This window comes from Danio rerio, chromosome 20, assembly GCF_049306965.1.
Source record: "Danio rerio strain Tuebingen ecotype United States chromosome 20, GRCz12tu, whole genome shotgun sequence".
Classification (NCBI taxonomy): Eukaryota; Metazoa; Chordata; class Actinopteri; order Cypriniformes; family Danionidae; genus Danio; species Danio rerio.
The window spans coordinates 354704-381522 of NC_133195.1; the positions used below are offsets into that span (position 1 = coordinate 354704).

The 26819-nt window shown below is 39.7% G+C and overlaps 1 protein-coding gene across 6 annotated transcripts in view; it reads left to right on the forward strand.

The window, feature by feature from the left end:
- Positions 1 to 8551: 8551 nt before the first annotated feature.
- fynb (FYN proto-oncogene, Src family tyrosine kinase b) overlaps positions 8552 to 26819 on the forward strand; it is a 64639-nt gene continuing 46371 nt past the window's right edge. For 3 of the 6 annotated variants that reach the window (XM_068215551.2, XM_005160302.6, XM_009294487.5), the window contains exons 1-2: positions 8552 to 8755; positions 23098 to 23155. The gene's annotated coding sequence lies outside the window, so the exon portion shown is untranslated. 6 annotated transcript variants of the gene reach the window in all.

A 26819-nucleotide genomic window follows, 5' to 3' on the forward strand; every position in this document is an offset into this window, starting at 1 on the left:
TACATGTTACGCCCCTGTCTTGCAGTCTGCAGACAGACCCTACTCATTTCCCTACTCCTACTCCTTGTTTCCCAAGCAAACGTCTGTCTTCTGTCTTCGTAGATCTGTCCGTTGTTCGCACTGTACTTGCTATGGTGGGCAAGTTTGGCATCACTGCTTCACTGTCCATTGTGTACATCTATTCAGCAGAAGTCTTCCCGACAGTCATCAGGTGAGCAGGAGAAGGACTACATGAAGTCTAATAGCTCTGTACATAAAGCTCTTTCACGTTCTCATTGTTTACCAATTTTCAAAGCACTTATTCTGACTGTGAGGCCAGTAAATCTGGTCCTGATAGGGAAGTATGCGGAAGGACTTTTAATTCGTCAGTAGCCTGGGTCAAATGCTTCGCTGAACTGTGTGCCATTACAAGATCAGATCAATGAATGAGCCAGTCTGCAGTTAAAGCACATCTGGTTCCTTTCATTTCAAATCCATTGTGTTTGTGTATAGAGCCAAAACGTTGGAATTGAGTCGATGTCCTAATTATTGTGCTAACTATAAATCAGTTTAAGATGCTGATGACCATCAAGCGCATCGTAACAGTCTTGCAAAAAGGCTCATTACATTTTAAGACGGATATTTGCTTATGTAAATCTACAGGATAGCCAAAACAGCTTGCTTCAGTTCACATTTCCCCACTCTTCAGATGCCTTTGTTTTTTTCCAGACAAAATGGCATCGGTATGGGGTCGATGTGTGCGCGAGCGGGCGGAGTGATCGCACCAGTCATCTATCTCCTGAGAGGCATCGGCCGTCACACCCCCATGGTGGTCTTCGGCCTGTGTCCGCTCATAGGTGCTGTCCTCACCATGTTCCTGCCTGAGACGGCTCATAAACACCTGCCAGACACTATAGAGGATGTGGAAAACACCGGCGTCAGGTGAGACACCACACACACACAAAACCATTCACCATTTCAAGATTACTTGAGCCTTACTGCTGTTCCTACTTAAGGTTTTTGTCTTGTTTATAGTCCAAATATCTACAACCTCTTAAATCCAGAATGACTTTTTCTAGACAAGTAAAACATATGGTTTTGTTTTCAAAAATAGCAAGAGTACAGCATAATCACACTCTTTGAACCTAATTGTGGTGTTTTGGTGACTGTCGCTTTAAATGCAAATGAGATTGTGCTCTTTTTAGAAGAGGGCGGAGTTACAAACACAGGTGGGTCATCATATAGTGGCTGATGTCCTATGCTAATGAGGAAAAGATGGTCACTAGTGGGCGGGGCTTTCCCTATCAAATGTGTCAATCAAAGTGCTCCTGCAGACTGTGTTGATCAAGTCTGATTATAGACTAATGCAATTAAATCATGTTTAGCATTAGAGGCTGGAGATATTCACACACTGCTGACACACAACTGTGTTTACACCTCTTATAAAAGTGATTTCTGCAGAACAGACCTCCTTTAATAGAAAGCAGCACTGCAGGATGAGAGTGAAGCTACTGTCGATGATGTTGACCGATCATGTCAGCCCTGATCCATTAAGCAGATTCTGACCCAGAAATGTTGAAAACATCAGCAGACTCGTTTTCATTTACCCAGGGAGATTTCATAAATGTGAATTCCAGGAGTTTTCGATGTTTTATTAAGGTTTGAGCTCCTTCTTGATTAGATCCTTGTTGATTTGAGGTTAGTTGTTGACACGTACAGTAGAAATGCTGCCCGCAGACTCTCCAGGGACATTTAAAAACATGTTTTCACTGCCTGCATTTGGAGTTTTCCCTCCTCCTTTCCTTAATAAGGAAGGCTGCATAGCACATAAACCACAAATCCAAACGACAAAGCCTTTAAATGCCTCAAGAAAACCACAATATTTTATTAAGAGCATATTTTATTCTGAGCAGATCACAGTTAAGGCTGATACACAAGAAATGTGGTTGATCTTTGAACATCGTTTGCCTTACAGCGCTGCGAGTGAGAAGTCACAACATGCCATGTATGAAGAGTGTCCCAAACAGAACCCCACCATCATCCTCTGAGCGCCGGCCTGATGTCAGACTGTCTCCACACAGCCATTTCAGAAGGAAAGACTTGTGTCATTTCCAGCTTTTCTTTCCAGAAGTACTTGAAGATTGTGTTGCAAACAAATGCATGAAGGCAAATTATGGATTATGGAAGATGTTTTTATTAAAACCATAACATACAGTTGTGGTCAGAATTATTCACCCCCCCTTTGGTTTTTCTTTTTCTTTTTTAAATATTTCCAAAGTGATGTTGAACAGATTCAGGAAATGTTCACAGTATGTCTGATAATATTTTTTCTTCTGGAGAAAGTCTTATTAGTTTTATTTTGGCTAGAATAAAAGCAGTTTTACATTTTTTAAACACCATTTTAAGGTCAATATTATTCGCCTCTTTAAGCTTTATTTTTTCCGATAGTCTACAGAACAAACCATCATTATACAATGACTTGCCTAATTACCCTAACCTGCCTAGTTACCCTAATTACCCTAGTGAAGCCTTTACATGTCACTGTAAGCTGTATAGAAGTGTCTTGAAGAATATCTAGTCTAATATTATTTACTGTCATCATGACAAAGAGAAAATAAATCAGTTATTAGAGATGAGTTATTAACACTATTATGATTAGAGATGTGTTGGAGAAATCTGCTCTCTGTTACACAGAAATTGGGGAAAAATAAAAGGGGGGCGAATAATTCTGACTCAACTGTACACTGATATAAGGGCATTTTTCCTCTCAAATGGACACATCTGAAAGGTTTTATTCTGCCACATGTAAGTTTCTAGCTTTATTTTTCTCTGCTTGAAGGGTTTGTGAATATAATTTCTTACTGTTGCAATTTTTGATATCGGTGAACGTAGACAGCTTTTTATTCAAGTGGCCTTAATTTTACAGGTGCCATAGAATGCATTGATGCAACATGTTCAATTGTTCCCTGATATCTAAATAGAAGATTTGAGGCTTCTCCAGAAACACTTTGCAGGTCTGTTTCCAACTCTAGCAGCTGACCCTACTATGATATGGTTGGTTTTGACCATATTTGGAAGGGTTGTGAATATTAATGAGCTCACAGTGTGTTGTATTCTAAAATACCCAATAAAATAGTTTAATTTGGTTCAGGGTTGTCATAATAATGGAATTCGATACCAATCAATACTGAAATTTTAAAAACAGTAAACAGCAATGACTGCGATTGGCTGGGAAGGTCATCATTTCGCCGAACTCACCGCTGTTTACCAAGTGTAAACACAGATAGGGGGACACTGGTGCTGATGGATCCCGGTTTTAAAACGCTCCAGTGTCCCTCTATCTGTGGTCACACTCAGCAAACAGCAGTGAGTTCAGTGAACTGATGACCTTCACAGCCAATCACAGTCATTTCTGAACACAATGGCTCACCAGCAGTGTTTAAGAAAGCACTCAAATGTTAGCAAGAAATGAACATTTTTAAAAATCTCAGTATTGATTGGTACTTAATTCCAGTATGGCAACCACCCTATTTTAGTTATCCAAATATTTCAAACAATCTTTTCAGCTGAAGTGGTAGAGGTGTTCATTTAAGTTTGTTTGAGTGAGTGAGCTATGGGAGTGAGGCTAAATGATAATTATACTCAACAAAAGGGACCGACAGAGATGTCAATAGTGCTGCATTTTGAGGTTTAACATATCTGAACACACAGGCAGGAATAAATATCTACCTCCACATGAACAGATAAGATTTATAAAGTTTATTTCACTCACCTTTTACTCCAGAAAAAAACCCAACTAAGAGCGGAGTGATATGACACGATGCTTAAAGGTGCATTAAACACTTTTATTAATCAATTTACTCGTGTTCATTGCCTCATTTCAAACATACTCATCAAACCTCACAATATACACATTAAACTAAGGACATATATTTTAAAACAGACCTTGTGCCTCGTACGGTGGCATTGAATAGATGTATAATCTATATATCCTGCATTTTGCATTCTGACAAGCTGTAAACACAAGCTGTGTGGGCATGCATGGTACCCTACTTTCAAAATAAGAGTGTCTCATTTATTTATATATATATATATATATATATATGTCTGTGTGTGTGTGTGTGTGTGTGTGTGTGTGTGTGTGTGTTTGTGTGTGTGTGTGTGTGTTTGTGTGTGTGTGTGTGTGTGTGTGTGTGTGTGTGTGTGTGTGTGTGTTTGTGTGTGTGTGTGTGTTTGTGTGTGTGTTTGTGTGTGTGTGTGTGTGTGTGTTTGTGTGTGTGTGTGTGTGTGTGTGTGTGTGTGTGTGTGTGTGTGTGTGTGTGTGTGTTTGTGTGTGTGTGTGTAGTATAAGTATAATACAAGCTTAAACTTAAAAATAAGAGGGAAATTAAATTTGATATGTTTCAATTGGAGAACATGCAAACTCCACACAGAAATGCCAACTGACCCAGCCGGGGCTCAAACCAGTGACCTTCTTGCTGTGAGTCAGTTGTACCCACTGTGCCACTGCGGCCCCTGTTCATATGTTAATCTGTTTGGATAATAGTTTTATACTGTAGTGGTGTAGCAGCAGCTAATTTAATTAAAAGAATGTTTTATTCTTAAATCAATTCATGGTGATAACGTTAGAAAGGACTGTAGTTTGAACACTATTGCTGCCATCTACTGGACAAAAGCTCACATTTATTTTGAATATGCTTGTACAGTGGTCTGCTGTATGCTAGAGAAGTGTTAGATTTGATTACGTTTTCTGTTTTGATTTAAATGATAAGTGACGGATGCAGCATCAGTCTGTTTATAGAGTTACTGGAAGCATTTAAAGCAAGGTGAATCCCACATAGCAGACGGACTTGGCCCAAATGTGGCCTCATTATGGCACTGTTGGCGTGTTGCTGGCACTGGCATGCATAATCTCAGCTGAATGTGGGCCATGCATGGCAATGATGGCACTGCATGCATGATGGAAATCTACATTTGGGCCAGTTGTGGATGGGAGGAGTGTGGCCCAGATCAGATTGTTCACATTGTTTAGGTAACATTATAGATTATGGCTCGGTTTTGGTTAAAGTATAAACTTATGGCTGAGAATCGGTACCAACAAACCTGTTTTGGGCCTGTTTAGGGGGATAAATTGGCTGAGATTCAGGCCTGTTATGGCCCATGTGTGGCCCTTGTCTTTAATCCAGTTATGGGCCACTTCAGGACCGTCATTCTTTGAGGGACTTGGGCCAAGGGAAAAGTTATTGTGTGACCCGAAGCTGGGCCAGAAAACATTTGGTATGTGGGATATTTAATAACTCATTCATTCATTCATTCAATAGTTGGCGGTTCATTCCGCTGTGGACACCCTTGATGAATAAAGGAACTAAGCTAAAAAGAAAATGAACGAGTGAATGATTTGCACAAATAAATCATTCATAACAAATACTTCAACGTTAAAAATTCTGCCATCACTTACACTCCTTTCACTTGTTCCAGTTTGACTTTCTTTATATCCTGTTTAACTTTTTTCCTACTAAGGAAGTCAATGGTTACAGGTTTCTGCATTCTTCACAATATCAGAAACTCATGAAGGTGTATAGCCACTCGTAAGAGAGTGAAAGGTGAGTACATTTTTATTTTCTTGTCGGCTTAGTCCCTTTATTTAATCTGGGGTCACCACAGTGCAATGAACCGCCAACTTATCCAGCATATGTTTTACGCAGTGGATGCCCTTCCAGCTGCAACCCATCTCTGGGAAAGGAATCATTCATTTTCTTTTCATCCCTTCAATAATCAGGGGTCACCACAGTGGAATGACCCACCAACTAATCCAGCATTTGTTTTACGCAGCGAATGCTCTTTCAGCTGCAACCCACCTCTGGGAAACTAGGGTGAACTATCCCTTTAAATGTGTAGTTGTCAAAAATACAGTGTAGTGGTACCAAAGTCAAAATTCGGACCATTGGCTGAGCTGAGGCTGTAACTATGGGTGGTTCAAACCAAGTCTCAAAGGTGATGTTCAAATCTTGAACATTATAGCTAATATCGCCACCTTCTGGAGCAACACAGTACCTTTTTAAGGATTCTTCCAGAATGACATCCAATTATAACAAGCCTCCTGCCTTTTCAAATCTGAAATGTTGTTTACTGTGTATTTAATGGCGTAATAATCATCACATGGTTCTGCACATCACTTTAGCTCTGGAGAATTGTGTTGGTGCTGTCCGTTCTCTCAGTTCTCAGGAAGTTAACTGTTTGTATTTATGTTATGCGTTATGACAATTCGTTTGATTTACACATGCCACCAAGGCAACATCCGAGCTAAGGTAGATGAGGTTTCATGGGATCAGTGAGAATGATTTGTGAGTTGCCGTTGGCAAGCGCACATATACTACACATCTCTGCTCATGAAACACTAGCCAGAGTCCTCAGACTACAACTGGCATTTCAATTAGCGTGTGACAGCAGCTGCAGGCCTTCAGTCCGCATGACACTGAACCAGTGTTCTCAGACTCAAAGCCCTAATACAAACTGTAGGCTACACGAGCACAGGTGGACACTGAAGAGGTAATGCTTTGGAGAACTAGCACAGACACCGGTGAAGTAAAAACACCTTTATTATTAGCATATTAGCAAGCTTACAAATATTTGCAGGTTTTATTGCAAACCTCAGAGTCAACAGTTTTGTTTTCCCTGTGTGTGCGGTGACAATATATATACATACATATGCGCTCTCACCGGTCACTTTATTAGGTACACCTGTCCAACTGCTCGTTAATCAGCCAATCACATGGCAGCAGCTCACTGCATTTAGGCATGCAGACATGGTCAAGAGGATCTGCAGCAGACTTTGAACGTGGCATGGTTGTTGCTGCCAGACGGGCTGCTCTGAGTATTTCAGAAACTGCTGATCTACTGGGGAGATTTTCTTTGGGTCCATTAGTACCAATTGAGCATCAACGCCACAGCCTACCTGAGTATTGCTGCTGACCATGTCCATCCCTTTATGAGCACAGTGTCTCCATCTTCTGATGGCTACTTCCAGCAGGATAACGCAGCATGTCATAAAGCTCAACCATCTCAGACTGGTGAACATGACGATGAGTTCACTGTACTCAAATGGCCTCCACAGTCACCAGAGCTCAATCCAATAGAGCAGCTTTGGGACTTTTGTCTTAGAAACAAGACAAAACAATCTAAGTAAGAAAAGCATTATTGCAGTGTAGAAGCACAAAATCCTAACTATAAGCCTAAACTTGCCATAAACTGTACATTTATCCCTCAATTCTGATAGATGTTGATGCAGGAACGTGTCCTACTCTTTGAAATCACACTAACCCAATGTTTACTCGAGCTCAAATTTGAATTATTTTACAATTATTTATTGTTAGACTGTTCAAAGACAAAAAATACGGGAGTTTTCTGGGAGAAATAATAAAATGGGAGGGAGAGAGATGGTAACCAGTGGGCGGGGCTTTCCCCCTCTGATGACACGTACAACGGGAGAATGTCAATCAAAGTGTTTCTGCAGACTGTTTATATCAAGTCTGATTATAAACAATAGAGTTAACAATTGTTTTACTATTAGAGGCTGTTTATATTCACACTGTTTCCACACCACAATGGTTAAACCCCTTATAAAAGTATATTTTGGATAATATGTCCCCTTTAAATAGCCGCTTTGGCTGACTTGTGAAGTAAAATATGAGAATGGTCGACAGATGGAACCATTGAGCTGAGCTTATCTCTGTCATGAGTAATGATAGACTGCGTGTTCAACATCACACGCCAACCAATCTCCAGCTTTGTGGAACTAAATTAAATTAAAAAGGACAGAAGAATCAAGATTAATGAACTTAAAGGGATAGCTGACCCCCCAAAATAAAACTTCTGTCATAATTTATTCACCCAGGATAGCTTGTACTCAAAAGAAGATATTTTGAAGAATGGTGAAAACTGTAACCATTGACGTCCATATTTGTTTTTCCTACTATGGAAGTCAATGGTTACAGGCAATTTTAACAATTGTATTAGATATATTTATATTAGAAATGTCAATTAATTGTAAATGTAAATGTAAATTAATTTTTTAAGTGTAGAGTCTAAGAAAAGCTTATTTTCAAGAGTAAGACAGACAACAGCTGGCGACTGGTGTAAACAGCAAGTTAGAATGTTAAAACTCCCCTAAGTTTCTCTATTAATGCACAGACATGGTTGGACTTTGCATACTGTCTAATGGACGAATCATTCCTAACTTCTACTAGCAAACATGGAGCTTAAAATATGCCAAAACAACCTGCATTTGAATTGTGTTAATTTAATGACAGTTGGAATGTTATATGCCATTATTAAAATTGCTTAATATTTGAATTCCTTAACTTGAAGACAAACAAACACGATACAAACACGACAAATCTGAACGCAGAGCCGCGGACTCATGTGTCAGAGTCGCCCGGCGTGTTCAGACCCCCGCCTACTATCCTGTTTACAAACCTTAGGGCTGGGGTTGATTGACAGCTTCCTCAGCCAATGAAATGCTCGGGCTTGTTGTCGAATGTGATATACAGTAATTCCATTGGCCGGAGGAGCTGTCAATCAAACGCGCAGCGCCATTGAGTTTCATTGTGCTGCCGCTGCGCCATCACCAGCCAGCCGCTAGTAGCAGTGAATGATATCCCGTTGAAAACGCTGTTTACTTCGGTCGTCTGATACTCTTCATAGCACCGCGGAGATCTGTGTGAATCATTTGTGTACGATGGAAAACATCAGCAGAGGACTTTAAGAGATTATCCGGGTGAGTGTAGTGTTATTCTGGTGGTTTACACTGATTGCAGATGGAAGCGTGGCTCAGCATCCACTGCATTTCTATACATGCCCTCATTCTCCACTGATATAAACGTGTGTATTGATGAAGTCTGTGTGACGGGATTTGGCCTAATGGTGCTGCAGCTGTGGTGTTTGTTGTTGTATGCTGTGATTTCAGCAGACTGTAGTAGACAGTTAATGTTGCAGACGTGTTTAGATGTGTAGTTTGCTCAGTTATTCTGCTGTGTCTGCATAAAGCTCCTGCCCGCATCCTTCACTCTTCAGCAGCTCGATATGTGATGATGGGCGATTCCAGAACTGCATGATATACATTTAGTGTGCAAAAGCCATCATTTTAAGTCATTCAAAGATGGTTAGACATGTTACTTATTTTCATAGATTACGTTACATGCCATAACAATACAACATCTACATTAAAAAGTGTCTTAATTGAGGTAAAGTTAGTTTTATATTCGCACTTTAAGAATATCATTTCAGATTTGTTTGCTAATTTTAAATAGGTAAATATTAGCAGCCAACGACTAGCATTGTTCACTATCAATTAAACAGTGCTGCTAATGTTGTTTTAAATTCATATATATATATATGATTTTAGACTGAAAATCCGGACTTTTTACTTAATAATATAATTTCCAAAATTTATTGTTCGCTAATTTTAAATATTAGCAGCCAATGACTAGCAAAGCGCAACATTGTTCACATTGTTGTGTTGATGTCATATTACTGAATATCCAGTATACCATGGTGAACAAATTGAGTTAAAGTTGTTTTTTGTGTGTGCATATTTAGACTTTATCCTTGATATCTTTTCAGAATTGTATTGTTTGCTTTTTTAAATGTTAGGCGTAAACGACTAGCAAAGCGCAACATTGTTCACTGTCAATTAAACAGTGCTGTTAATGCTGTGTTGATGTCATATTACTGAATATCCAATTTACCATGTCGAACAAATTGAGTTGAAGTTGGTTTTATATTCACACATTCAGACTTTATACTTAATAGTATAGCTTCAGATTTTAAATAGGAAATTTAAATAGTTTCTAATTTTAAATAGGAAAAAATTAGCAGCCAATGACTAGCAAATCACAACATTGTTCACTGTCAATTAAACAGTGCTGCTAATGTTATTTTGAAGTCATATTTACATGATTTCAGACCAAATATTCAGTATGCCATGCTGAACAAATTGAGGTTTTTGCACATTTAGGCTTTTTTATTAGTAATATAATTTCAGAAAAGTATTGTTTGCTAATTCTAAATACTGTAAGATATTATTACCAGCCAATGACTGCGAAAATAGTCAATTAAGTAGTGCTAATGTTGTTTTAAAGCAGGGCTGCCCAAACCTTTTCCTATAAAGGGCCAAAAAGCAAACTTGATTGAGGGATTGCTATATAACTAAAACCATATATATTAAATTTGCCATGGGTAATTTTCTAATTGATTCAATAATATATAAAAAAAATAACTAGAAAGCATTGCTTTAAACCAAATTGACTAATGCAGTATCATTTTAAATGAACTTATCACTGTAAAACATGAACAATTTAGTTTATTACACAAGAACACACTGGTCAGGCTTACTTTGATTTGCTCACAGATGTTTTGTGCATCTGTAAAGTGACACTGTTTACATTTTAAAAGTCTGATTCATTTACAGTATTTTATTGAATCGTTTAATTTCAGTAGGCTTTTTTTGTTGCTCAGTCGTAAAACAGAGAAGCAAAAGGTTACGTTAAATTCGAAATGACGATCACTGTCAAAGGCATTCGCCCCAACCACCTCCCCATCATCCTCCCTCTCTTTTCAGCTGGGATGGTGGGCCAAATCAAAGGTCACCATGGGCCAACTTTAGCCCTACTTTGAGCATCTCAGTTTTAAAGTCATATTTACATGTGATTTCAGACATATTATCTAATATTCCATGCTGAAAAAAGTGAGGTAAAGTTGGTTTTATATTCAGACTTTCTGCTTAATGATGTAATTTCAGAAAAGAGTCCCTTTGCTAATTCTAAATAGTGAAATCATATTAGACTGTCAAAGCACAGCATTGTTCACAGACAGTTAAATAGTGCTAATGTTGTTTTGATTTACATGTGATTTCAGACCCAATATTAAAAGTAAACAATATAGGGAGCGTGTCACAAGTTGTCACTGAACGAATGTGCAAATATAAACCCAGCATTACCTCAGTATTTGTTTCAGCTTTTTAAAGTTGGTTAGAATTTTGATTATTTACAAAATAAGTTATTTTCATAGATCACAAGATGCCATAACCATACAATATTTACTGTAAATGTGTCTTTTTTTTTAATGTGCGAATTGGTGTATTTTTCACCGTGTGCATTGTCTAAACGAACTGTTGACTTTTCTTTTGGTGATTATTAAATTGATTTGTATTTATAAAGCTCAATGCTATAGTTCTACAACATTAAGTTGCTTGAAAATAACTATTTTCTTACAGTAATGTGTGTCTGTGTGAATTTTTTGTGAATTCTGTTGTTGAGGTGAATAGGGCTGGTTCATTTGGACTATAATCAAAATCTCAAATAATTAAACATTTTACCTCTCTTCTAAATATTTTATTTAAAATTGTCCTGCCCCAAAACAAGCAATTAATAAACTATAATTGCATATGTTGTGTTGTGAATGATCAAGTTGCGATATCAATGCTAAAACGATATATTGAGCCGCCCTATAGTGCGCCACTAGTCGCCATCTACTGGCAAAACCCAGAGTCACTGAAAAACGTTCTCGTCACACTGAACATGTATATGGAGTTCTGCAAACACACACAAGAAGCAAAGCCAATTTTGAGAAGTCATCGTTCTGTTGGGGTTTGGTTGCCCTATTGACCTCAGTCTTCACGTGTGTTGGAATCTTTTTGGCTCGAGATTTCCAGTCTCATTCAGTTCATTGACTTTTAGATGTTAAAAACAGCTTGTTATGGTGTTTGATGTTGTAAACTGATATTTTCATATTATATTAAACTACTTTTCATGTATATTCATGTTTGCAGAGTGAGTAGTTTGACCATTATCTGCCGCTTATTGTTTCTAGTCATTTCTCCCATTGGTGACTGAATCAGACGTTCTTGGACAATTACAAAAACGAGCGCACTCCCACATCGCAGAATAAGGTCAATACTGTATGTAAAACTATTGCTGGCTCAAAATGTCCTGAACAACCCTTGCTTAGAGTCTCTTTCAAGGCAGTTGGTGTAAGGATTCTCTGGAAGTACAGTATACAACTACATTATATCGCTCATGACTACGCTAATTGCCTTTCAATTCGACTGATCACTCTGGAACCACAGAATCAGTTTCAATATATCTCGACACTAGTGCATTGTGCTGTTTCTCTTTGATCGTAATATACTGGATGGTTAGAGACACTGAGATTCTAATGCATCTGATCTTTAAAAGAGGCTTGTGAACATCATGTGCTCATCACACACACATGAGCCAAAATGCCATGTAGGTGGTAGTCTCATTAGGCTTAAGGACATGTTTCTTCTTCATTTTAGAAAATAATAGCTCCGCTTGCTGTTAAATTTGATATTTGGAAGGAGAGTTTTTCACAATAACCAATATATGGACTTATCGCACAACACATGGACATGACCTCAATCATTTTTGATGATGCAATAGATATCGCCCGTACATAAACACCAATTCTAGCCAGATTTTAGCTGATTGTGCAACATCTCTATCTCTATTGGAGGTGTCAGGGTCAGTATGGGTAATAAAACACACGTCTGACAGCTGAAAATAGATCTGGGAGCAGATATCACAGCCTCTGTTACTCTTTACCTTGCACTTTATTGTTAAAATGATTAAATGAAATATTCTTCAGAATAAAATATGATGTGTTCTTTAGAAGAGTGTACACTCAGAAATAAAGGTACAGGAGCTGTCTCTAGGGCAGAACCTTTTCAAAAGGTACATGTTTGTCCATAATTGTACCCTAAAAGGTACTTTTTAGGAACATTGGGGTACTAATATGCACCTTTGATGTACCATTGTTGACTCTTTGGGTGCAAATATGAACCTTCCTTGTGCAAAGGATCATGAGTTCCTGAAGTGTCGCCTTCATTTGGTAGAGCCCTTTGAAGTGGCCAGTTTTGAGCACTTTGGTTTGGAATGACACTTTAATATGGCGCACACTTTTATGTTTGCTCTGAAGTGCCCTTGGCAGGCTAAATATTCTGTTTGGACCGCACTGATAATGTGAGATAAACTGTGGGCTGTTGGTCCCCAAGTTCCAAACTGTATGTTTTTCCTTAAATCATTGAGGAACATTAGGACACATTTCTCAGAACATTAGGGCTAGAGTTAGAATTTGTTTGGTTTCAGCTACCTAAATCAGCTTCATAAAGACAGGCTTCAGAATCACACCCCAAAACGGGGAGTGAAATCACTGTTTTAGCTGTATGACTGCACCATCTCTTGAGTTTTGCTATATCTGCACGGATGACACAAGAAGTTCAGAAGTGTAGCGTGGACTTCTGTAATGTCAAGTGTTTCTGATTAACTCATGAATGTCTTAAGAGGACAAACAATGCCTTGGCCCATTATATCATGCATCCTAATAGATTATTGTGGGAATTTAAACTCCAAAGTCATATATGCCAAAGTATGGGGTTCTGCTGGGCCATCTGAGCAACAGTGGCAAATATAGGGGGTGGAAATGTGCGTACACCTCTTCCCACGCAAGTTGACGGGAGAATGTGTTCACTTTTAGTAAGCTGTTTGTATGCAAATATTCTGAGCCTTAGAATCATCCTGATTGAGTTATTGGAAAGTAATGCACACCCAAGGTGCTGATGTTGTTTTCTATTCATGCAGTGGCCTGTTTTGATTAGTCGTTGCTTTGATTCCTTCTTATCCGTCATAATCAGGACTGGATACAGTTATGAAGCAACTCCCATAAACCCTCCCTATCATGTACACTCCATATGGAAAAAATGATCACACACACACACACACACACACACACACACACACACACACACACACACACACACTATATTTCTCTGTCTTTGGCTTTGTCTCTCTTTCTTTCCCTGGAGAAGTTAGTCAGTAGGAATTATTTAAAGGAGTGGTTAACTAAATAATCAGCAGCAGCTGTCTGTAAGCACATTCCACCAGTCGTCCTCCAGGTTCTTTTACTGAGAAATACTTTAATGTGCTGTTTTGTTCAAGTCATCATCATTTGCTTGTTGCTGTATTTGTCAGGGATGAAGCGTTTCTTCGGTATTTGCTGCCTGCTGAAATCATCAAAACCATTATAAGGAAATTAAGTCAGATTCTCCTTAACCACAGAAGCGGCTCCCGGCTTCATATTCCTGTGTGTTGCTAACCCGTCATTCAGAGGCTTCTTTAGCATCGCATTAATAAATGAACCCAATAATTGGTGCGTTATTAGATAGAGAAATGGACATAGATAGATAGACAGACAGATAGATAGTTAGACAGATTGATAGAAAGATAAACTGATAGATGATGAATGGATGGAAGGACAAACGGATAGATAGATAGATAGATAGATAGATAGATAGATAGATAGATAGATAGATGGACGGACGTTGTTTTCACATGTCAGAACACTGTTAAACTGGTTGTAATTGCTTTAATGGAGTTTCCCTCTCTTGTTTTGAAAGTGGAGCTCACATTATCATCTGCATTCTTATCCAATCATCATCAGTAATGTGGTCATCATCATCGGTTATGTTCCCCTTTCCCCCCTCCCGCAACACACACACACCAGAGTGGGTCATATGGGTGAAAGGAAGTAAAGGCTGTGAGTATACAGCAGGCTGAATATAAAAACACAGGGCTGCATTTTAATGCCATTAACAGTAACAGCGCTGTAACATGGGAGACAGTCATGTGTTAGATCACTCATTACTGAAAAAAGTAACTCCATTTGTAACAGACTTTATTTATAACCAGGGCCGGCGCGTCCATAGAGGCGACCGCCTAGGGCGGCAGTATAGAGAGGGCGGCATCCGCGACACCTCACTTACCACCCGTGTCCTCAGTTATGTCCGCGGCACCTCCCTCAACACACGCATCCTCAGATATATTCGCACATAGACGCAAGAATAGAGAGGGCGGCGTCAGCGACACCTCCATCAGCACTCGCGTGTCCTCAGTTATATCCGCGCATAGAGCGGCAGAATAGAGAGCGCGGTGTCCACGACACCTCCCTCCCTCCCTCCCTCAGCAACCGCGCATCCTCAGTTATACCCGCGCATAGAGCGGCAGAATAGAGGTCCGCGACACGTCACTTCATTTTCATAACCGGTCACTTTCGTTTTCACATTGGGGTTGAGGGCGGCGTGATCGTCCTCTGCCTAGAGCGGCAGTTCAGCTTGCTCCCGCCCTGTTTATAACACAGCTATTCCCATCAGTGCATCCCAGACACCAGCATAATCCTGATTACTGAATCACTGTTGGACATTAATATAAGCTTTATGATTTTCAGGAGTATTGCAGCTAATTGTATACATGATATTATTCCTTATTGTCAGATTGTCAGTCAGTAGAGATCTTACTACTAGTAATTAGAAAACTTTTGACATCTCCTCAGTCAGATATCCAGAAACTACGTCACTCTCTGAGTGGGTGAAGAACTCTCCAGACAAAGTGGTTTCATTGTGAAATGGCGTTCTCAGTAATGTGACGTGTATTCAGAACGGTTGTGCTCTCCTCACCTAATCCCCCAGGATTTGTTTGGATTAAACTTATTGTGCACAAATGCTAATTTTTAGGAGATGAAGTGAATGTAATGGGTATTCTTGTTTTCTCTTCCTGCATCTGTGTAAAGTCTAGAGTGGGTCAGACTGTGTTTCAGCTCAGCTGATCCCCCCTCCCTTTGCTGAGGTCATCGCATATCATCACAGCCCACACTGCTCTGCTTTTCCCCTGCGTAGGGAGCTTATGCCTGCTCCTTCAGAGACGACATCAACCAGTCCATAGAGGCACTCCACAATTGGCCACTTTGTTAGCACTTTACTCGAGTATGCAGATGCCAAACTTGCCCAGCGTATATTAAGCCTACTGTCCCACTGACCTTATTTAACCCTTGTGCAGTGTTCAGACTGACTCCCCTTTGGTTCTGTTGGTGGCTGTTTTCGCCCCATTGACTTTCATTATAATCACATTTTTTTGATCGCAAAGCTCTGACGCCATATTTTTATGCACTCAAAAAAATTTTTGTTGGTTCAAATTAATTAAAATGAGCTGAAACAACACAATTCTTGAGATTTTATTGGGACAACTTAATTTTTTATGTTTGATCCACATAAATTTAAGTGTTAAGTTAATATTCGTTGGGACAAGATGAATGAGTTGTGTGGAACGCTGCGTTTTTTACAGTGTGTGTTTTTGATTGTTGGTGGTTTTCCCTGTTGGAAAGAGGTAGAACTTGAGTGTATTGTTGAGTTTTTTTAAATATTCAAAGCACTTTCCCAAAATTTGTGCCAAAATAAAGTTTGTCTCCACAATCGTTCCATTTGCTGAAGGTAAAGTTAAGGCCAAATTAAAACTCTATACTGTGTAGGCTGTATTTAATCTGTCGTGGTGTTTCTGGAAGTAAATTGTGTAATAAATCATGACTTCATTTTCTGAGAAAGATGAGTTTAAAATAGCACCAAGGCTGTTCCTGTTTTAGGTAATTTCCTGTGAAATTCTCGAGCATTGCATGTTCTATGGATTGGATGTATTGAGTATGACAACATAACTCAGAGACTTTATTTATGCTCAATTTGTTATGTAAAAATAGATATAGCTACTAAGGATGCAACATGTATTGATATTGAGACACGAAAGTTTAGTTTCAAAAAACGTAATTGTACCACTTAGGCATGGGCCGATATAAGACTCTGATGGAATGATAACCATGAATAAATGTATCACGGTTTCACAATATTGTGATTACTGCTGTAAAATATATATTTTAATGTCTGGGTGAAAAACAAACAACTTTTTTCTTTTGATCACTTATTTTGAAAAAAACATTTAAACATGTAAACATGTCAGACTAAATAATTCAAACAAATCATTGACTTCTGCTGTCTATATTAGTTTTAAACACACAGATTGTTTTTACAAATGAAAAAAGGCATCTTTAGAGATCTTTTCTGCTGGAGCTGTTGTTGTATGTAAATAAAAAATGTACACATAGCTTAGGAACAGTAGCAGAAAATGTTTGCGGTTTTAAAACCTTGACTTTCCCAAACTGCGGTATACCTTAAAAACGGTTATCATCCCATGCCTAGTGCTACTGTAAGTAATAATATCCACCTAATTTTTAATTTTGTATCCTACTCAATCTCGAATGTATCTTCCAGACTTTACCTCTACTAGGGATGTCCAGACCTGATCAGGTGATCGGAAATCAGGCTCGATCACGTAGCTTCAGACTTGATTGTAATCAAACGGATCGGTTCAGTAATGGATCATGACCGGTTATAATGTTCTGACGTCATTTATCTCACATGCGCTGTAGAAAACTATGGCGAGGGAGGAGACCGTGAACAATTAAAGCGCATAAACTCTGCACAATTCACTGTTGAAGTTAAAGACTGAGCTAGTTTGTTTTGGTACTCTTCAATCAAAGTCCTTCTCTGTTGACATTAGTTTGTTCCTTCAGCACAATATTCTTAGCCGCGCCTCTCTTACCGTTAGTTTGCTACTAGGGAATAATGCTCGAAAAGAAAGCCCTGACACAATATTCATATCGAGTCTCCTCAGCTTCTGGTTTGTGTTGACGTTTTGTTGGTTTGTTCTTTGAGAAGCAAATTTCTAATCCTGAATCCCCACCATGGCTTTCTGTGCTGCATTGTTTAGTACACACAGCTGAAGGGCCGTTTAGGGGTGTTTCTTGTGTCTGGATTAAATTAGAGAGCTCTGGGCTGACTGATATCCCACATGTCTTGATGAGAAGCTTAGCCTACTGAATTGAAAATACTCAAATTGAGACAGACTTTTGCCTCTCTGTCCTCAGCGATATGGTGCGCCATCGTAAGAGAGTCTGTGCTGGCGTTTGCGGCGCATCATGATTGCCGTCTAGGGAGCAGACTTACTGAAGGAATTCAATTAGCTGGAACAGTTTACTTCCTCACAGTCCCCAGGGCCAAAGCTGAATCACACAAACACAGCCACGCTCTGTCTGTCTTCACTGTACACAACTGCTGTAGTGCGTATGAGTGCAAAGCATTGGCTCATCGTAGGCTTTAATTGAATGTTTGTAGATTAACACTTTATCTATATTGATGGCTCAGCAGTAACAGAGCACATTTCAGATGCATTCAGTTTTAAGAGGACAGCACAGCCATGGTGGAAAGCTCAAAGACGTCTTTATTAGCTATGTTTCCATCCACATATTAGTATGCGCATTATGGAATATCACATAAAAATGTCAACATGCGCATATAAGACATGCGCGCACACTGAGTAATGCTGTGTTCACAGCAGACGCGCAAATAAATCACGCTATTTGTCTATTAAATAGACGAGTGAACATGGAGTTTACTCGCTTCATTCGCTCGTCAATATATCATATAATATCGTTATATTATGTATACCACAGCAGAATGAACCATCAACTATTCCAGCATATGTTTTACACAGTGGATGCTCATTCACACACACTACAGCCAGTGTAGTTGATCAGTTCCCCTATAGCACATGTGTTTGGACTGTGGGGGAACCGGAGCACCCGGAGGAAAGTGTACCGTGTCTTTAATGACCTGAAATGCTCTTTCTGTTGGGCTCAGCCATGTCAAGTGTTTACATTGTTCAGACCCAAACGAAAGACAACAGGCCTCTGGAGGATCTCTGTGAATAATTCATGCAGTGGAGCTGTTTTAGATCATTCATACATACAAGTGTGTGTGTGTGTGTGTGTGTGTGTGTGTGTGTGTGTGTGTGTGTGTGTGTGTGTGTGTGTGTGTGTGTGTGTGTGTGTTATTTGCAGGCAACAGTGCAGCTTTGTGTCTTCAACAGTGAAAATCCCACCAGTCAGTAAATTACATTCGCTTGAATGTGAGACGCTGCCCTCTTACTGACATATAATGCATCTGTGTGTGTGTGAGAGAGAGAGTGAATGCTAAAAGCTGAATGCATGACACCCTCAGGACTGCATCTTCACGAGAACTCCACATGATGAGAGAGAGAGAAAAAAAATGGAGGATGGAAAAGCAGAGTGATGCATGATGGGAGTTCACTAGAGCGAGTCTGACCTGGGGTGCATTTCCGAAAACCATCATTAGCCACATAAGGTCGCAAGTTCTGTCTTTACAAACATTGTTAGTTGTTTGGTGTTTCCCAAATCCATACTTCCAACCGTTAGGGCTGGGGGATTCAACCTAAATTCAAAATCTCGATTAATTTTACATTTTAACTCAATTACAATTAATGGGGGATTTATTTATTTATTTATTCATTCATTCATTCATTCATTCATTCATTCATTCATTCATTCATTTATTTATTTATTTATTTATTTATTTATTTATTTATTTATTTATTCATTTATTTGTTTATTTATTCATTTATTTATTTCATTAATTTTATTTGTATTTTTTTAACTTAACAGTTCACTGACAGGATTTGTATAGAGCCAATCTAGGGCCATATATATACTTGCAAAATTAAATAAAGTTAACAAAAAATAAAGTATTGAGCAAAAAAACAAATAAACATGCAAATCCCCAAAAATCGCAAAACGAAAATAAATTTTTTTAGTAATAAAATTAATTTTGCTAACAAAAATAAAGTAACTTTAAATAAAAAATAAGCAGTGCAAAAAAAAAAATATATATATATATACACATTATTATACATATACATTTTTGTAGTATTGCCTTTACAAAACCTATCCAGTCGATTGCAAATACTGATTTTGATTTGCATTTTAGTCAACCGTGCAAATCAAACGCATCGCTGTGTGAACTGTTCGCTCCAGTCTCAAAAAAATTTGTGTGATCCACCAGCCAAAATCATGTCTCCTGCACCCAAAGCGAACCTCCGCAAACACAGTTATGATGACGCATTCGCCTCGCGCACTTAAGCAAACTTGCGGACACGTTGAGTATAAGCCAGGCTTTACAGCCCAGCAGGTTTCCTCCCCTTGTCTGGCTGATCCGTGACTAAAACACTATAATGTGATCCAAACCGTGTGCTTGGTGATCCGCTACAGCACTACTATTATGATGATGACGGTTTTTTCTTTTTTTAAATATCATTATCTGTGTTTTATTTTGAGCTGAAACTTCACACACACACTCTCTAGAGACAGCCGAGACTTATTTTAGATCTTGTCAAATTGGCGTAGTATGACTACAGTATGGGGTGGACGCATGATAAAGGACATTAGATGAGTTAAAAAGCATCCGTAGTGCAAGTTAAATGCATATGTGCAGGAACAGGCCTGGTGTAGCAGCATATGAAGAAGCTTTTCCCTTCTGCGGGCCGTGTGCAGTGAGCACTTCCTGCAGTTTGTGTCCTAGTTGTTCTAAAAATACAGCCGAACCCTCAATTAAAGATTCCCCTCAGCCTGCTCCACGCTTACTGTCTGGCTGGAGATCTCTGAGATGGAGGAGTAGTAAAGGGTCGGTCCACACATGGATGATCATTCTGTAATTGTTTCAGACCGTTTTGACTAGTGGATGGTTACAGGTTTTTTAAGCCTTCTTCAAAATATCTTCTTTTGTCTTCAACAGAATAAATAGACAGTGTGGAAGCACAGGAGGGAGAGTGAATAGAGAGTGAATGTGACTGTTTAAAGCGTGCTGCTTTTCACATGTATTTGAGGAATGTTTTGAATGTAATGGTGTTTAGTGTTGAAGCACTGCATCAACTGGTTTGTGGAGATATTAAGCGGCTATGGTAACTCGTTATTTACTCTTCAGTGTAGTGTGAATGAGGATTGTTATTCAGCTGTACAGATCTTCATGTCAGAGCTGGTCATTTTGGTCAATTCCCGCTTATAGCATGTTTCATCATCAGCGCTGTGTGTGTGTGTGTGTGTGTGTGTGTGACATTATCCTCTCTGCATCAAGTCATTAATGACCTCAAGCATTATTCTGCGCTTACTAACATTCATTATTTCCTCATCTTCCTCATCATCTTCTTCTTCTTCATCTTGTTTGTCTTCATCCATGTCTTCATCATCTTCTTAGTCTTTCTCATCATCGTCTTCTTTGTCTTCATCTTCTTCGTCTTCTTCATCATCTTCTTAGTCTTTCTCATCATCGTCTTCTTTGTCTTCATCTTCTTCGTCTTCTTCATCATCTTCTTAGTTTTTCTCATCTTCATCTTCTTTGTCTTCATCTTCTTCGTCTTCTTCATCATCTTCTTAGTTTTTCTCATCTTCATCTTCATCTTCTCTTCATCTTCTTCATCTTCTTCATCATCTTCTTAGTCTTTCCCATTGTCTTCATCCTCATCTTCGTCTTCATCTTCTTTGTCGTATTCTTCATCAACTTAGTCCTCCTCATCATCATTGTTTTCTTCGTCTTCATCTTCATCATCCTCATCTTCCTCATCTTCATCTTCATCGTCTTTCATTCTCATCTTTATCGTCTTCATCTTCTTCTTCATCATCTTCTTTATCTTTGTCTTCATCATCTTCATCTTTGCCTTCTTCATCGTCTTTTTCTTCTACTTCTTTTTCTTTTTCCTCATTGTCTTATTAGTATTTGCCTTCTTCTTTGTCTTCATTTTTGTCTACGTCTTGATTTTCTTCTTTGTCTTTTTCTTCATCTACCTCTTCTTCTTCTTCTTCATCGTCTTCATTTCTTTGTCGTCTTCCTCATCATCATCTCCATCTATTTCCTTGTCATTGTCTGCTTCACAGTACTGCTTTAGTCTTGATATCTCGTATGCTGTTGTAATATCTGTAAGCATGGTGAAGTACAGTTTTTTTGCCTGTAGTGTAAAACCAATTAAGAAAATGGGTTTGTCCTAAAAACGGCTCTCCTTGGAGGTTGATTTTATTTCCGTCATCTTTTTTTTCTTCTTCTTTGTGAGGGCACTGATGTACTGAAACGATCTGAATCTGAAACGCAGCTAACTCAGAAACAGCAGACCTTATTATCCATTTAACACTACAGTGAACACGCCGTGTGAGCTGACTCCAGTGCAGTGTAGCGTGATCTTGATTACAGCCGGCCCGATCTCACCAGGAAACGTGTTTTACGTACGAATTCGTACAAATTGAGTTGTACTGGATTGTACGATTTTATAAGGAGGCGTGGCACCTAACCCCACCCCTAACCCCAGCCATCACTGGGTGATGAGCAAATCGTACTAAACTGTAGGAATTAGATCGTACGAATTCATACAAATTAACCGCTAAATCAGAAAGTTAGGAATTGCCGTGAGATTGCGTTGTTACAGCACATATCTTAATACTCGTCTGGACAGAATAAGCAGTTGAGGATGTAGAGGATGGCATTTTCACATCTCTGTGTATCTCCACAGCAGAAGTCCTCATAGTTCTGTACCACAAATACATATTGAGTATTCCTGTTTGCTCAAGTTTGAAAAGAAAAACTTCCTCGTAGTGTTTATATATGAATAATTAAACAATTATGGCAATTATGGACGTCATGGTGGCTCAGTGGTCAGATCTGTTTCCTCGCAGCAAGAAGGTCTCTGATTTGAGTCTCGGCTGGGTCAGTTGGTGTTTCTGTGTGGAGTTTGCATGTTCTCCCCGTGTTTGCGTGGGTTTCCTCTGGTTTCCCCCACAGTCCAAACACATGGTGGAACTGATCAACTAAATTGGACATAGTGTATGAGTGTGTATGGGTGTTTACCAGTACTGGGTTGCAGCTGGAAGGGCATCCGCTGTGTAAAACATATGCTGGAATAGTTGGCGGTTCATTCCGCTGTGGCGACCCCTGATTAATAAAGGGACTGAGCCGCAAAGAAAATGAATGACTGAACTAATGACACCTTACTGTAGAGTGTGACCGATGCGTTCTCACATTGTGGAACTGAAAATGCTTCTTCAACAAAAGCAGTGGACGTATATTGTATATTGTTCAAGCAAAAGTGGTTGAGTCGGGCTTCATTTGTTTTGCGAGGGCTCAGACTTTGCCTTGTGATGTAACCCGTCCCTGTAAACAGCAGCTAATACCATTGAGTGCAGAGATGGAGGAGCGCTGATTGTGATTAAACCGTCCCCGAGTGATTGAATTCAGCTTTTTGTCACAAGCGCCTCATAATCCAGGTTAAACCTGTTTCATCACATTAGCAATGCTCCAGTAATCAGTGTTTCTCTTTCTGTTTCTCTCAGGATTCTCTTGCAAATGCAATGTGGAGAGTATAAGGACCCTGCTGGACTTTAAATAAAGGTGAGCATCAACAGAATTAAATGGCCAACAGTCACACATTGAGATGGAAAGCTTGTCTTTTGTTTACAGTAAGAATACCTGATGAACATTCAACCTGAAATAATGGTTTTACTTGTTGCTGTTGCTCTTATTAAGTACTTTGCTCACAGTAAACACTTTTCAGGTCATGTATAACTGTTTTTATTATTTGGCGAAATGCTACTGAAGGTAAATTTGCTTTTGTCAAAGATAAATGACACAGACACACAAGAAATACTAATATAATATAACCGCACAGACAGAAATAATGGCTTGTTCCTTTATGACATATGTTGGCTGATACGAGTGTACTAAAGTGTGCCGCATGCCTGCTTTTAAGTGATGCTCCCAGCTGTTAGATCGCCCCCTGGGGGCTGGCTGCAGTACAAGTCATAAAGTCCGCCGCCTCCGTGTTAATGAACGAGACTTGAGCCCAAATAAAAAAATTAATTACACAGTCTCGAAAGATGGTTTTGGTCAGTTAAGGCACTGGTTATCATGCTGATATAGGTGCAGATCTTCAGTTTGTAAATGCAATACATTTTCATCTGTATTTTACAAATTTAAAAGCTTTAAAAACCAATCAAACAAGCACTCTTTCACTCTATTAAGGTGAAGCGTCACAATCACTCAACAGTATGGTTCAGCTATAATTCCACTCCAGTTTCCTGAAGCTAAACTGATGCTGATATTGTCATTGCAGATCCTGTGATGTGACTATTGCCAATGATCGCATATATCAGTGATATTGATGCTGAAATAATATATTGTGCAGCCCTACAAAACACCTTTAGAATGGGAAATATTGTTATCATGTCATCACTTGTACATGGGATAGTGTGTAGACTGACTCACGTCTGGAGTGCAATACCTAGTTCCACCACTGGGTGTTAATCTTAAATACTGCACCTTTAAGAACATCCTCAACAGCGCTCAAATATTTGTGGATAATGTATGTTTTTAAAAGCCTAGCAGTAAAGCGTTGAGTCATAAACGATGCGTAGCGCAAGATTCGTGATTGGTGAGCTTGATAGTGCTGACGACTGTAGGCGGGGCTCATTGGAGCTCCAGATGGAGACTGTTGTTTTACGTTTACCTTATGATTACAGGTGTTGCACGTCTGCCGGTTCCCACCTCTGAATGAGCGAGTTTGAGGTGGACATTAACGTGGTGTTCAGAAAAAACAAAACACTAGCAAAGAAACTCGGCACAGAGGAACATGAACACCTGCTACCAGTTAGTGTTTCGGAAGTGTTATTGCAGAGCAACACAAACAGCAGCAGAAGAATAAATGCACAACTATGCAGGCGCTGTGGGTCATGGCGATCACTCGACACAGAATTATAAACCAGCCTTAATAGTGAAGCTGCTTACTACTGTCCTTTGCTCCCTGTTTCTCTCTCTCTCTCTCTCTCTCTCTTTCTTGTGTAAGCGTTTGGTCAGCGTTTTAAGCTGAGGGCCTGCTGTGTAGCTGCACATCAAAGATGTATGCAGTGAGCATCTCAGCGGGCCGGACACTCCTACTGCATAGTAAAGAGACGCTTGCGTTAGTCGTGCCTTTGATGAGTGTTTTCTGCTGTAATGATTCGCACAAGTCTGAAAGAGTAGTGTACAGTCTAGAGCAGTGTTTCTCAACCACATTCCTGGAGGAGAACCAACCTTTTCACATTTTCCATGTCTCCTACACCAAACACACCTAAAAAGAAGATGAATGAATGAACAAATCATCCTGTTTCCAGACTTTAGACTGGTAATGTGCACTTAAACTCTCACATATGAGCTTAAAACAAAGACAGAAGTATAAAGTTTTGCTTTAACTGAAGATCTGACGGCTGCTAATGTAGGCATGTTGGTCTCTGCTGTTTGACTTCCGCTGGCTGTGTGGGTTTGACACCAGCTCCTGTGCATGCAGCACCCTGTTAACTCATACCTTCCGCCAAAGCCACCTACATGAGTGCCCACCTTAAAATATCACAGACGCTCCTGCAGCCCACACACTCTCTGAGGAACTGCACTTTAGGCTGTGTGTTTGAGTAACTAAGAGTGAAACCTGCAAGCTCTGAGCTGTGATGTCTCCAAACCTGTGCTGTCTCTAAAGTTACAGCATTAAATTATAGTTGGTGTATGTATGTATGCATGTATGTGAGGCTGCTATTGCAGAATACAGCTGACGGCTGAACACCTCTCGCACTCTAAATGAAGACCTACAAATCCCAGGCATGCATGAACTTTTAAATGAGTTTTTTTTGTATATGGGAAGAACAGTGTAGTGACATTATAGAGAGAGCCTGCATGATTAACTCTTAAGTGCTGTTTAAACATAAAGATCATTAAGATCATTGTTATTGTAAGACAAATGTAGATCACACTTTATTCTGAGGTCTGTTTGTTGAATTTAGGTTACATTGCATCTACATACCAACTAATTCTCATTAGATTATTAGATAGAGCGCCATCTGCTGTTCAAAACTAGCCTAGAGCGCCATCTGCTGTTCAAAACTAGCCTAGAGCGCCATCTGCTGTTCAAAACTAGTCTAGAGCGTCGTGTCCGGTTCAAAACTAGCCTAGAGCACCGTCTGCTGTTCAAAACTAGCCTAGAACGTCGTCTGCTGTCAGAAACTAGTCTAGAGCGCCATCTGCTGTTCAAAACTAGCCTAGAGCGCCATCTGCTGTTCAAAACTAGTCTAGAGCGTCGTGTCCGGTTCAAAACTAGCCTAGAGCACCGTCTGCTGTTCAAAACTAGCCTAGAACGTCGTCTGCTGTCAGAAACTAGTCTAGAGCGCCATCTGCTGTTCAAAACTAGCCTAGAGCGCCATCTGCTGTTCAAAACTAGTCTAGAGCGTCGTCTCCTGTTCAAAACTAGCCTAGAGCGCCGTCTGCTGTTCAAAACTAGCCTAGAGCGTCGTCTGCTGTCAGAAACTAGCCTAGAGCGCCATCTGCTGTTCAAAACTAGCCTAGAGCGTCGTCTGCTGTCAGAAACTAGCCTAGAGCGCCATCTGCTGTTCAAAACTAGCCTAGAGCGTCGTCTGCTGTCAGAAACTAGTCTAGAGCGTCGTCTCCTGTTCAAATCTAGCCTAGAGTGCCATTTCCTGTTCAAAACTGGTCTAGAGCATCGTCTGCTGTTAAAAACTAACCTAGAGCGCCATCTGCTGTTCAAAACTAGCCTAGAGCGTCGTCTGCTGTCAGAAACTAGTCTAGAGCGCCATCTGCTTTTCAAAACTAGTCTAGAGCATCGTCTCCTGTTCAAATCTAGCCTAGAGCATCGTCTCCTGTTTAAAACTAGCCTAGAGCGTCGTCTCCTGTTCAAAACTAGCCTAGAGCACCATCTGCTGTTAAAGACTAGCCTAAAGTGTCATCTGCTGCCGAAAACTAGCCTAGAGCACCATCTGCTGTTGAAAACTAGCCCACTAATTATCTGCGTGCCTCTGTCATGGTTCACTAATTGTTGTACATGTATTAGTTTTGATGTAAAGTCACTTTCTGCCATCTCTCTACTCTAAAATAAAAGCAGCACCCAAATTGAATTCAAACCTCCAGAAACAGCATTATTAAGCGTGTCTAACCGCTGCACCAGCAGAGCAACTCTTGCGTTGACCTCCATCTTTCATTTGTCAGATCAGTGGTTGGTGGTGGTAAACATCAGTGA